This window comes from Mus pahari, chromosome 19 (assembly GCF_900095145.1).
Source record: "Mus pahari chromosome 19, PAHARI_EIJ_v1.1, whole genome shotgun sequence".
NCBI lineage: Eukaryota > Metazoa > Chordata > Mammalia > Rodentia > Muridae > Mus > Mus pahari.
Window position 1 is genome coordinate 56,374,357 of NC_034608.1, and position 6,946 is coordinate 56,381,302.

Sequence of the window (6,946 nt, forward strand, 5' to 3'; positions counted from 1 at the left end):
GAACCTGACTTAAGGTTGAACTCAAGTTAACTAACAGACCAGTACCTAACACCAGTTTCCAGGTTACCCCCACCCCCAACAAAACCTGTGACTAGCACCAGATTCCAGGTAATTTCCCAAAAAATCTACACCTCCAGGTTACAATATTTCATGTCCTAACAATGCACCAATAAGGAAAAACAAAAGAACAACAAACTAACAACAACAACAACAACAAAATAGAAGTTAAGTTTATGGTTTGGCTCCCAGTACCAGCCAATTATGTTAAAGGCCATAATGTCCCGCTAATCAGCTGTGTGCCAAGCTAGATACCTCCTTCTTGCCTCTATAAATTCTTGACTGAAAATAGGCTTGGGATCTCGTCCCATTCTACTGTGTCAGAGAAGGAGATGTGGCCCAAGGTCAAGCTTGAATATTGAGACCCTACTGTGATTGCACATTTCCCAGTACAACACTTAAAGGGCATGAACTGCAACTGCCAAACATACGTGACAAGTGCTTTATGTGCTGAGGCAACTTGATGGCCCATAGATGCTTCTCTCTCTCTCTCTCTCTCTCTCTCTCTCTCTCTCTCTCTCTCTCTCTCTCTCTCTCTCNTCTCTCTCTCTCTCTCTCTCTCTCTCTCTCTTCCTTCTTTCCTTCCTTCCTTCCTTCCTTCCTTCCTTTTTTTCTTTCATTCATTCTTGGTCAAAGTATATTCTTTACTCTTCATTTAACTGAATAAATATTTGGTAGAAGCAAGTAGATGTCAGGTTTATTTTCTCTAATTATTTTAGGAAGATGTCTTCTCAATTGCAAAAAAAACAAAACAAACAAANAAAAAAAAAAAAACCAAAAGTGACAAGATGCTCTTACACTCTTTGAAAGACTGTCTTCTGCTGTCACCATTGAGTGGCATAATCAGTGGGTGATCACGTGGAATACCCATAATAAAGCAGTCAAGCTTCTTCACCATTTCTGCTTCTATTGAAACCTTCATTTATATGTATATATTTCCTATTTCTTCTTTCAAAGGTAAAGAGCATTTTCATGTACTTTATATATCTGCTTTTTAAAGTTTTATGTCATAATTGAATCATGGTCACATTATGAAAAAGCTGACATATCAATAATATTTCTTGACATTCACATTTAAAGTTTTAACATAGCCACTGTGAGTCAGTGAACTAATACAGTAAAACCCATTTAATCTTGAACCTTAACCTATTAATGTTTTTATACAGACAATCGTCCATATGAATTATTCTGATGGAAACTACTAAACACTATCAACAGAATGGCCAAGCTTTCAGCTACCAGATGATTTCATCATGATTACCTTGAAAATGTACAACTTCCCTAGTTCTTTAGTTCACAGCTACAATAAATATCAGGTATGAATGATCATCTCCCTCACCTGGTTGGTTTTGTTTTGAGACATAGTCTTTACAATCTAAATTAACCTTACCTTGTGACCCTCCTGCCGCAGTTTCTCTCAGCTGGGATTATAGCTATAATTTACTATGCCTGACTCAGCATATTTCATCATGCCTGACTCAGCAGTGGATGTCTGACTCATTATGCATTCTCTAATGTCATGGATAGAGAAAATGAGTATGCTTGTGCTTTGATTTTCATGCATTATTTTCTGTTGTTGATCAGTGAAAGTTCACACAACAATTTAAAAAGAAATGGATATAAAAGAGGAAATGCATGAAGAATGAAAGTTCAATGGCAAAACAATAAGTGTTAGTCCTACAAATGAATTTAAATTAAATACAAAGTTACACAAGGAATACTTAAATTAGGGAAATTGAAACAGCCACTATCTGTGAGTGTTCTTACACAGCAACAGGAATGTAACAAAGGCAAATTGTAAAACATTACTAAAGTTACAATAAAAATAATTCTAGAGGAATTGAACCTACAAATGATTTTATGTCAAAGAAACTCTCAAGAATATTGGCCACTTGAATGGTAAAGAATTAAATGTTTAAAGGAAGCATTGAATGGATTATAGTGAATTGTTGAAGCCAACTTGATGCTTCCTCTCTACAACTGAGAAAGGGCATGCCTGAAGTTATTTTTACAAGGAGATAAATTGCTTAACTCTTAATGTTTCTAATATTTTATATTGCACTATACTTTAAAATACTATTCTTTTTTCTCTGGACACAACTGTAAAATACTTTTTTATGATTAGTACAGAACATTTAAAACTTATTGGGATAATTGCATTTGTCTGCATACAGTGTGCATTTTTATCACTTTACACTGCCTGTTCGTTCTCAGGGTACCCCACTTCTATCTTAAGTCTACTGCCTGCTTCTAAAGTGAGGGTTCCACACGACAGTGAATATTTTCCAGAATTCCTGCTGGGAATCTGAACAGTTTGTAAAACCACTATAGCAATGGCATTACAAAAATGATGATCTCCTCGAGTAAAAATGTTTGTAGTCGTTCGTTTCCTTTTCAGTCATCTCAGAGATCGTTAGAAAGGAAGCTCTAACTAAACACAATTCTCCAATTGATTGGACTGGGTTCAATCCCCGGCACCTCCAGTTTTCAAGGTGTAGCACTGCGGTCAGCAAAATGAAATCAGTGAACAAGTTATGGTGTGAGAAACCACACTCAAGAAACTAAAACAAAGCATGTAGTTTTCATATCAAACAAATTATGAGAAATGACTTGAATTTAATGATAAACTTTGTGAAACATGTGCTGAATAGAATAGCTCTAAATGATCATGACACTCAGAATTCTTAGACTCAGCCCAGTTGGTTTTCCCTTTGTAAGTTCCATCAATCTGCAAGCATTATCAATATTGAAAGTTTCCCACGGCACCAGTCTACCATTTGCTCAACGTTTTGCATATGTGTACACATGGATTAAAAAACAAGAACTGGGTGCTAATCTCCTGGCTTTTGTTCTTACATTGCCCCAACCCACCCACCCTTTATAATATGAAATTGTCAGGCCTCATTATATTCTGTTCAAATATTAGTGTTTTCCAGGTTTCTCTTTCATATCTGAGGATCCTTTACACCTATATTTCTTCCTTTAATGGTTTACCTCTGCATAAGAGTTCAAAGTGGACTCAAAGTTTACATATTAACAATGTAAAATTTCTTCTTATTGTGACAATTTACTACCATTATTTTATTTTACATTTATTAATGTCTGTGTAAATATGCACACACAAATCATGGTGTGTTTGTGGAAGGGTCAGAAGGCTGCTATGTGGTCCTCTGAGTTCAAACTCAGGTTGTGAGGCTCCTCAGTAAGCTTCTTCATCCAGTAAACAATCTTTACAGCCCTCATTACTGGTTTATAAAATGTGGATACAAGTGTGTAAACACAAATGGAAGGATGTCATATGCCTTTGCAATACTATTTCTAGTTCAAACTGTTAGGACAGAAGCTTGTACTATCTTAGATGTCAATTTGCAAACAGTGTAAACACAATGAACATGTTTCTGAAGTATGCCAAGTCCTGGATGCATCAAGCCACCAAAAATCTGGGGTTTGTCTTTCTCCATACAAGATAGTGGTTTCCATGTATGCCCTAATATGGTGAATAGGGACAATGAATGTCTTCAGATGTCTTAAGTCCATAACCAAATTTTATGTTCAAAGGCTGCAGGTACTAATAATATTACCTTTATATAATTGTCAGATTGTAATATATAAGTTGTGAGAGGACCTCAACTTGTAAAAAAATAGAAATACTAACAATTTTCAATAGTTTATTCTCCGATCCTTTTTAAATTTGAAATGCTTTAATTGGTTTTCTTACAATTGTAATTTGTAATGCTTTAATTGGTTTTCTTACAGTTGTAGCCATTAAATTAACATAGGATAGACTTAATTTTTTTAGAAAATCTTCAAATTTTAGTTTCACTGTTGTACTCTTATAAATGAAAATGATAGTAATATTATTTAACTATTTAGCATTGTATTTTTGTAATGTTTGTGTAAAATCTCAAATGAAACTACAGTATTAAAATATAATTTAAATAAATATATCAAGTGATTTCTATTTTACTTTAACCATATTATGTATGATTTATATTTCTATAGTATTGGATTTTTTACTCATTACTTCTAGATTTACTTTTCCTGTTTCTTAAAATCATATATTCCATATGTTATGGTAAATATTTTCCTGTTGTTTAGCTGGAAATGCTAAGCTTTCTGTCAATTTAACTCAGTATATGTGGGAAAATTCTAATTAGTATGCTTTGTCTTTGAATACAGCTAATAATTGACAAATTCTGATAATATTAAAAGAGTTAAAAGCCAATCTTATGTGTCCTTTACAGTGCTTTATAGTCTTTTATTTTCTTGATGGTTTGTAGACTATGGTTGGTATATGAGTGCCACTTACTGTGCATCCTTCATTAATTACAGCATAGTTCTAGCGCGAGTTATACATTCCTCTCTAAGTAGATCTAAAGTTAATTCTACACATACCATTTTCTATTACTGGGATTACCTAGGGTTTGTATTTTAACTACTCATTTTTTTTCCTTTTATATAACAGTCTATTTCTTATATATAGCATTAATTCTTAAATAATTATGAAATAGATAATGAAATGACTAAATATATTTAAACATACTGCTTTTTAATTTTATTTGGTTAGCGTTACCTTTCCTGGTATTTAAACATATGATGCTTTACAGTTTAAACATTTTCCTACTTTGAATAGGTTTGCTCCTTATTGTTGATTTCATTTCCTCCTCAATGCAGATTTTTCCCACATGATTTGCAACTTTAATATCAATGCTGTCTTTGATAAAAACACAATTCCCATTTTTTTCTGTTTTTCCCTTTGGTTAGAAATATTGTGTATACTTGCTTCCTCTCCTTCTCCTCTTCCTCTTCCTCCTTCGTTTCTTTTTCTTCTTCTTCTTCTTCTTCTTCTTCTTCTTCTTCTTCTTCTTCTTCTTCTTCTTCTTCTTCTTCTTCTTCTTTTCTTCTTCTTCTTTGTTGTTGTTTTTTGAGACAGGGTTTCTCTCTGTAGCTCTGGCTGTCCTGGAACTCACTTTGTAGACCAGGCTGGCCTCGAACTCAGAAATACAACTGCCTCTGCCTCCCAAGTGCTGGGATTAAAAGAATGCACCACCACTGCCCAGCTTCTTCTTCTTCTTAATTCACGCTGTCCCTTTAGTAGGTTTTTGCCGCAAACCCCAGCCTCCAGCCAGCAGAGGTGGGGAAAGGACAGGACGTACACCAAAGCAGGGTTCGTGCAGCTTCTGCTTCAGCTTTCTCTTTATTCTGGGGGATCGCCCAATTTATCCCCCTCCACCCTCTACACTCGTCCAATCAGCATTCAGCATGCTCTGTACATGAGCCATGCACGCAGACAGGGTGTGCATGATCATTCAGATGCACATGATCAGGTTCTTGGTAAACAAGCAGGGATCACGGGGCTTGGCAATGAGCCAGGGTGCTGTTTTGGCTGCCACAGAGCCGCACCCGCTTTCCACATCTCCCCCTTTTATTTAATTAAAATGGCTCTGGGGTGGCATCTGTCTTAGGTTGCCCTCATTCGTATTACATGCTTACCTGTCACAGGCGTGGCGAACTCGCATTCACCAGCCTGTCTTAGGTTGGTATGCACATGTGAAATTCTTACCAGTCATAGATTAATGATCCAGCATACTGAGCCAAACATGGGGTGAATTACCTGACTCTATAGCCGCCATAGTTTGAATCAACAAGTGTTTATCAGCCTGCACCCATCTGCACATGCATATCATCCACCACCGCCCAACACATACAGCACACAGCAAAAATCTCCAGAAGGCCATCCCTCCCCAATCCTTGAGAAAGCTGAATGTCCCCTGGATCATCTTCAACCACTGCTGAGCGGTGGCCATCTCTACACGGATGTTATTCACTGCAAAAATGGATGCCCGTAATTCTTTCATCTTTCTATCGAAATCACAACTCCAACTTCCTAATAGCATGGATCCAAATTCATGGGACAAACTAGCTGAACGAGAACAATTCTGATACTGCACAGAGGTTACACAAATTCCTGACATATGGGTTACACGTGACACAAAGACTAATTGCTCCAGAATATCTATCTGTGCTTGGAGCAAATCCACCCTCTGATTTACTAATAAGATTCCAGTTTTCAGCTGAGAGTTAACAAGGGAGCTGAGCCAGCTGCTTTGATTTACATGGGAATGAGGGCAGCTGGCTCAAACATGGGTCTGGGTCCCACAACAATGGTTTATTGAAGCACCATTTTCTACTAAGTTTTACCCCAAGCTAAGCAGGCTCATAGTTACACTGGAAAGTAACACTGTCTGGAATATTCTCCTTGAAAGCAGAGGAAGTGACATTCAGCAAAGGTGATAGATAGATAGATAGATAGATAGATAGATAGATAGATAGATGTTACAGTGAAGGCAGCTTGGGGGCCATAGGTAGTTAGACTCTTCATTGCCATTGCTGATCTTGAAACACTGAGAAGGCACCAACTTTGTGAGGCAGATTTCTCCATACCGAAGCATGGTGGCTGCGCTTTCCTTCACTTCCTCTTTCCCCATTATAGAGAGGAGGTGAGGGCAAGGGAGGTGCCAAGGGTTCAGGCGGCCTTCCTCGCCTAAAACTCAACTTAGATATCATGCTAGTCACTTCATCTCCACTGTTAGATGGTTCATCTGAACTTCCCTCCTCACTCTCTTGTTCTTTAGCCTCTTTTCTTTTTTGCTGGCTTCTCGTTTGCCTTTTTCTACTTCTGCTGCATGAGCCTTTATGACATCGTGGACATAATTTTGGATGTCTCACGGGAGCTGCAGTAGTTGGCCGCGGGCGATTGGGACAATCTCTTTTAAAATGCCCAGCCTGGCCCGACCGAGGAGGGGTGTCCGCCTGGCATCCAGCGCCTTTCCTCACCCGAGGAGGGGAGTGCGCCCGAGAGCAGTACTAAGGCTTGGGGTCTACCCAG